Raw genomic sequence first — 7,356 nt, forward strand, 5'->3', positions numbered from 1 at the left:
ACATAATTCCCAAATTTAGATTACAATATATGTAGATATATTTAAGAGGCTTGAAAGTGTGTTCATAAAAAAGAGAATGAAATATCCTGGAGTTGAATTTTATAAACCAAAGGGATAAAATGCTTAAGGAGATTTCATTGGATACAAACTTTTTGGGCCACCAAGATGAACCTTCTGAGATACAGTGGATGACGTTACTTTATCCTTTTCCCTCCTGACGAATGCATCCCTCCCCCCCCTCTTTCAAATAATTATGTTTATTAGTAACACATTTAATTTCAAATGGAATTGCGATAGCTCATGGACAACGCGCTCGGGAGAAATTATTCTATTTAGTTCTATGTGCGTTCGCGCCGCCCAGGCAATTCCCAGAGAAAGAAATTTACTTTTTGTAAATGGATTTCAAAAAGATTCCTAGATTAGATGGAATAAATGAAATACTATAATGTCTACATATACTTAATCCGTACAACTCCATCTAACAAATAAAAGGAACATTAAAGAAAAAAATACTATACATAGATGTGTGTCTGATCTCTCTTAATCATTAATGTAGTCACCCTTATCGGCAAATATGACTTCCAATTGGCGACATCCGCAGCAAATGTATTTTTACGTTCTGGTATCCCAGTACTCGCTAAAAATGACCTTACGGGCCTTGGTGTTTCGATGACCAACACTTCAAACCTTCCCCTCGATATGCACCCAAAAGTGTAGTCAATAGGATTTGCATCAGGGCTGTAGGGAGCCAAAGTGTCAGACAAGAGCTCATAATACTCATTCAAAAGAGTCTTGCAACGAAAGAATTGGATTTCTATGATTGATGGTGTCAAAAGTGAACTTTCCACCCTCGCAAGGCTTTTCCATTCACTTTTTGATAGCTCCCGAGATCTCTTGTATGGGGCCTTATCTACTTTAGTGGATTTGCCTGGACTGTTTTCTGTTTTTCAACGTTTCGAACTTGCTCATGGCGAAGATAGTGGCCCTGGAGATGCCCAACTTCTTGGAGTGCACGCACGGAAATTCGTCGATCACGTTCAAGTGTCATTTTCTCTACTTGTACGTAAAGTATATAGCTCAGGTTTATTTGGTAACTACTCTTTTTATTCTTTAATATATCGAAATATGAATTAACTTCAATCACTCAACCTTTATAAAATATTGAAATATTAAGTATGAAAAATTCCATGGGCTACCCAGTAAGTTCATGGAAGTTATGCAGTTAGCTCTAAAGTAACTTATAGCAAGATCATAGCCAAGAAGGACTCCAATACATATCCTTAATTCAATTGGAGTCGAACGATGACTTACACACTCCTTAGCAAATCATCAGTATTATTCTGTTTTTGTTTTTTCATAGGCACACGCCAATGTTCAATCCGACTCCGTGTCTATCAATGGTGTATAGGTAGGAAGGATTAAACTATGGTATTAGTATTCACCTATTATCTTCTTTTTTGTTTATCAAGGATGAACAGCTTGTCTAATGTTCCAATAAGATGAAAACTATTTTCGCGTGGATCATTGGTGTTTTGTCCTTTATTGGTAATCCTCTCAACATAGGCTAAGGAGAATTGATCATATGGATGAACTAACTGATATTTATCGATCAGATCCCAAGTCATTCAAATGTTCTCATTAAAGAATATTCGTCGATATCATTAACACTGAAGTCTTAATTGTTATATGGTCCAATTGTTAAATACTATGTATAATACATTATTTATTCTTTATTACAAAGAATCGGATTTAATATTTCTAGGCACCAAGAACCCCTTTCTATATGCTAGAATAGACCCCCACCCACAGGTTGCGCCGGTGAAATTTTCGACCCGAGTCAAGTTAAGTTTATTCACCGACGCTTCCTTGAGCATCAAGAAAGTCTCAAAATATCCCAAATACACCCCAGCTCTCTGGTTGTACAAGTCAAATGCTGGCCCAAAATATAGTTCAAGCTCTACTGCCACCTTGTTTCTATGCACCGAGTAACCCTTCAAATATTCTATGTATATTACACCCAACCCACGGATTCGAGCCCAGATTTGAATCCCTTTGACTACTTTGTGTAATGATATCTGGATTCCAAGGTTGGAAGGTATTGCGTCTCCCAAGACCATCATTCACTGGGAATGGGAATATCTTTCTGCAAAATCAATACTTTAATCATACAAAGCATTTACAAAGCGGTTCTAGACTGTAGCAGATAAACATGGGATACTTATAGAATAACTATAGAGTATTACTTTTTTGCTACTTGTTGATATATTCGAAAATTTTACTAATAAATATTTCTAATCCAACATACCATTTTTTAGTAATGCATCCTCACTTATTTTCACACATAACTCCCGGACCCTGTACGTCATTAAATCAGATGTAGTGATTTGGGGAAGACGACATTGGTAACTGCTTTCAACAGCAACCAATACCAACTAGATCATGAGAGGCCAGAAATTGTGGTGTGGTTCAGGTATAATGGGTCAACAGTTCTCATGCGTTCATAGACTGTTCCTCCCTCGACTATTCCATTTTGAGTGTATTCAAAAAAAGAGTATTTGATACCCCTCACCAAAATTTGGATGATCTCAAGACCTCTGTCGAGCGGCAGTGGGAGACCATGTCCAAAGTATTCATCAAAAAGTGATGTAGGGGCCTTTAGGACTACGTTAGAGGGACTGGAAGCAACCAAAGGAAATCATTTTGAAAAATTGAAAGATATATCTATAAAGAAGTCTCTGATAAAGCCTCAAATTTATTCTCCTTTTCATTCTTGCAAAAGCTTACCTTATTTCCTTTTGTTTAAATTAAGCATAAAGTAAACGAGAATTATTCATTCAGAGCCAAAATGTTACTACCAGGAAGATGAACCCCTCTTTCTCTTTTCTACTCTCAAAAATACTATTATTACGTACGTTTTGATATGCTCACAAGTTTAAAAAAAAAAAGTTATATCATAGTGTTGGCATGACTGATGTTTGACTTCCACCACGCTTTTTAATAGCGACGTATGATTGGTTGCAGGTTATCTTAAAATCTGTTTGTCCTCTGGAGAAGTCGGTACGATGCATCATATGGAAAATTCTAGAAATAGTGGCATCATAGAATATGATTGGTAGTGTGTTTTATCAAAATCGGTCTGTTTTGCCCAGGAGTCGGTACAATACAATTGAAAATTCTAGCAAGCCTGATTACATGATGGTCTAACCTTACATTTCTATTGATCTTAGGCATGTTCTAGTTATAAATGGTGAGATCAGATTTATGTTTACAGAAATGTAGAAATACATATAATAGGTTAGGGGAAAAAGCAATTTTGTATTTCCCGCACTTTTTTTAACTCAGTTAATCTTCTTCATCATTGGTCACATAGGATCATATGATAAAGCGTTTAACCGGTGTAAGTGTATACTAAAAACACTTTGTGGATAGTATTGCACCTGGCAGGTTCAGTTTAAAATTATTGTTTGTCGAGTGTGGAGGCATCAAAGGAAGAAATTCGACATATTTGACAATTTCTCTAGCTGAAAGGGAAAAAGCGTCGAAGGCGACCCTTAAAATTAAAACAGTGATTCGAGCAATTTCGTTCTGTTCTTGTTCAGATGATTGTAACATTTCTTATTTAGCATTGAAATAAAGCGGAAAATACGAAATTACATTTTCTTCCAACTAATATAAAATAGATATAACAGTTTTAGTTACAGTTTGATCTTAATAAACTTAATGGATGATTTAGCCCTTCTTTTTTTGTTCGTTTGTATCTTTTGATATATTTATATACAAGATATATTCAACTTCTATTTTCATTTTACTTTCATAAAAGATAGGCGAATTGATCTGATGATTTATTACCGATAAATAAAAGCATACATGTATACAGTACAGTTCTTTTCATATAATATGTATCCTTCCTTCATGTAGTATTTGATATATAGATTAAAATCTAACACACTTGTGGTTCTTATGTGTATATGACTTATGAGGTTTGATAGTTCGGGGGTTTAAACCTACAAGAAAAAATATTGGGCGGGAAATCTACCCTTTAATTATTTTAAATTCATTAAAGGATAAATAGAATAGATACTGAAGATTTAATTCATATATGGTTCTTAATTATATAAGCCTAATAAAGATTTGTCCTGTCTTATTACTTATACGCAGCGTTGAGTGGTTTGTAGTTTTAGAAGGAAAGCTTTAAAGTAGCATTAGTGCAGGGAAAATAATAGTCTTGAGAAAAAGTAATTTAGTATTTTTTTTTCTTTATTTAAATGCTTTCTAAGAAGTGTTATAGTCATCCAATATATTAAAGAAGCTGTTAGTTTGTCTTCTAGTATGTGTAATAAAATAAATGTATATTGAACGAAACTTTCCGGACTTCAATATCATTCAACCTCTCTCTTATTACTATATTTAAAAAAAAAAGAAACCAGGCCCAGAAAGAAGTTCCTTTACGCCGACATTACTAAAGAGGCAGATGAAATTGTCATAGGCAGAAAGAATGGTGACCATATTTCTATCATTGAAGGGAACAAAGTTATTGAATTACTTGACACAGACCACGGTCGTCGTCTGTCTGCACATATCGGTGACCTGATTCTTAACGACCAAGGGTGTCACTATACGAATAAAACAGCGATCCTTTACGTAAGGGATTATGCTTCTTGACAATATGTCCAATAATAGCATATACACGTCTCCTTGTGACCTCATCGAATTAAGCGGAGTCAATGAGGGAAAAATAAAAAAAAATACCTCTCGGGTATCATTCTTGGGGATGACTGGTAACATTGGAGACGAAGTTCTTGCTCGCATTACAGCATATGAATGTAATACTCTCCAGATTAAAGGTTAGGTGGAACTTGAGAAAATTGAAAAAACTAACCTTTCTAAGGTACTCTAGATATGTGTAAACCCACTGGCATTTGAAGCCCTGCAATTAATAGACTTCACCATCAGAATAGCCTTGGCAGGAAAGGTACATTTCAAATACCCAAGGAAAACCCCCATTATCCAACAAGATAAAGAAGAAGAAGAGAGGGACACCTCAAAACCCAATCAAACGGATAATATTAAACCAAAAACAACTCGTGACACTAGCTTAAAAAATTAAACTGCCATGAGTAAAAAAGATAATATTGAAGTTAGTAAACAACCTGAGATTGAATGTGGTGGCAAAAATCAATGGATGTTGATGGTGCCACTTATGCCAAATGTGGAGAGACTGAAGCTCTCAATGAAGATGACAGACCAAGAGAACAAGAAACAGCCCAGCCAAGTATGGAAAAATTTGACTAGGATCCAAAAAAACAACAACTCCTCTTTACTTATTAGTAGAGTTGAGTAAAATGTAATGAAAAAAAGAGCGCATGGAGAAGACAATATCAATACATGAGCAAAAAAGGAGAAAGAGCACACGCAACAACAGTTTTTCCTCTTCTAACTTTAAAATTAATTGGTTTTTTTTTATTATTGCAAACTACTCAACTCTACTTATTATCAGTGATGCTAATAGAGAGCATTTTGGGCATGTTAAAAAAAAAAAGAAACTGAAATCAACTTGGTCCCCCTAACAATTTGAAGAATGTTTTTGAAGAGAGCAGCTTAGCTGTACTGACTTTTCATTAGATCAGCTACAAACAGCTGTGACGAAGGGGAAGGAAGATGAAAATAAAGAAGCACTTTGACAAGAATTACTCCGATATCGATTCTCAATTCAATTCTGAGTCCACCAAGAACTTTCAAAACTATGAATTATATTCTATAAATATGTCCAAAAATGCATTAAATGTGGCCAGCCGGTATGTAAAAATAAAAGAAACAAAAAATCAACAAGGTAACTCTGGCCATGTGAAACATGTTTGGGAGGAGAGCATCTTAGCTGTCATCATGCTTTATTAGATCAGCTGTAAGGGCCTGTAAGAGAAAAGAAATAAATAAAATCCAAACCCTTATATATCACCGACATATTACATACATAATTACTCCTACGTGGATCCTCAATAATTCTCGAAAGTCCAACAAAGACTTACACTGATAACTCCAGGTATAACTCCATCATTCACATCCTCCATCTTTCCTGGGCACACACAGTGGTTATTATTTTACACGTAGATGTTCCTTTCTAAATAATTGAATGATAACAGATTTGAATCAATATAAAAGCCTGTTCAGAATACCAACTAGAAAAAAAAACAGGTCCGCTTTTTAGGACATATGTTATCGATATCTGATTATGGATGTTAGTAAAACCTTTTACAAACTCCGAGGCAACTACCATTTTTTAGACTTTCTGCACAAGTCAGTAGTGTTGTGTTGGTCCTTATTTATTGCAGTCCTGTGCAGTTCAGTACTGCATATCAGTCCTACAACTGTCCTTCATGACGTAACTCAACTTTATTTCTTCTTTTTTTTACTCTGCTTTAGTAATGACAGTCTGAAGGAGCGACGGTTTGAAGGATCGGTTCCAAAGGCTTATAGGATCAGTCTTAAGACTGGACTCGACCAAATAAATAACTACCGACACAACACGACTAGTCAGTACTTGGGTACTGACACAGGGTGGTCTAGATAAATTGGAAAAACTTTTACAGGCTTATAACGAAAAATTAAATGGGTTAGAATCATATTTTTACATGAAAGCCACATTTAATGGCATAAAATTATTTATGGTGAGATACGCCCTTCTTAATAACGTTTTCCATACGCTTCCGAACGTTTTGGCATTCCAGGTTCACCTCGTGTGGATTCAGCATTGTCATTGTACGGATAATTGACTTATTCAAGGCCTCTACCGACGAATGCTACTTCCCACAGGTTTCATTCTCGACCCTATGACCTTTTTATAGGTCAAAAATCCAGGTTGCAAAAGTGACGAGATTTTTATGGCCAAGACATCCTGCCCTTTTTTGGCCTTCTTGGCTAGTGAAGTGGCTGTTTAGAAGTTGTAATTTCTTCCTTGGACTACTCCATTTATCAAAGGAATATAAATTAAGATTGAAGAACCATTTACCTGTCAAGGCTGAAGACGCATGAAGTAAACTGGATCACCCTGTATGATACAAGTACATTGAAGAACACTTGTTTAGACTAAAATTGTAATGAAAGATATTCAAAGCTAGCAAGAAAGATTTTTTTTTTTTCATTCCGAGTACTTTTCCTGATGGGACAAACCCTATAATATTTCATTCGTTTCTATGGGTAATTTATTTATATACAAAGAATGATAAATGGAGTCAGGCACATATTGTTCCTTTATGTAAGGCCAGGGGGTCATTTATATTTTCTTTTATAAGTGTATATATGGGAATATATTCCGTAATGACATGTTATTATTCTAAGATTCTTTTATAATTTAATATT

The 7,356-nt window shown here is 35.1% G+C and overlaps 1 long non-coding RNA gene across 1 annotated transcript; it reads right to left on the reverse strand.

The window, feature by feature from the left end:
* Nucleotides 1–5,774: 5,774 nt before the first annotated feature.
* On the reverse strand, nt 5,775–7,089 carry LOC139906627 (uncharacterized). Its single transcript, XR_011782267.1, has 3 exons — nt 7,007–7,089; nt 5,972–6,118; nt 5,775–5,910 (listed from the first exon to the last, which is right to left on the reverse strand). It is a non-coding gene; the product is annotated as an uncharacterized lncRNA (long non-coding RNA).
* Between the last annotated feature and the right edge of the window lie 267 nt (nt 7,090–7,356).

The sequence above is a fragment of the Lepeophtheirus salmonis genome, chromosome 11 (genome assembly GCF_016086655.4).
Source record: "Lepeophtheirus salmonis chromosome 11, UVic_Lsal_1.4, whole genome shotgun sequence".
Lineage (NCBI taxonomy): Eukaryota > Metazoa > Arthropoda > Copepoda > Siphonostomatoida > Caligidae > Lepeophtheirus > Lepeophtheirus salmonis.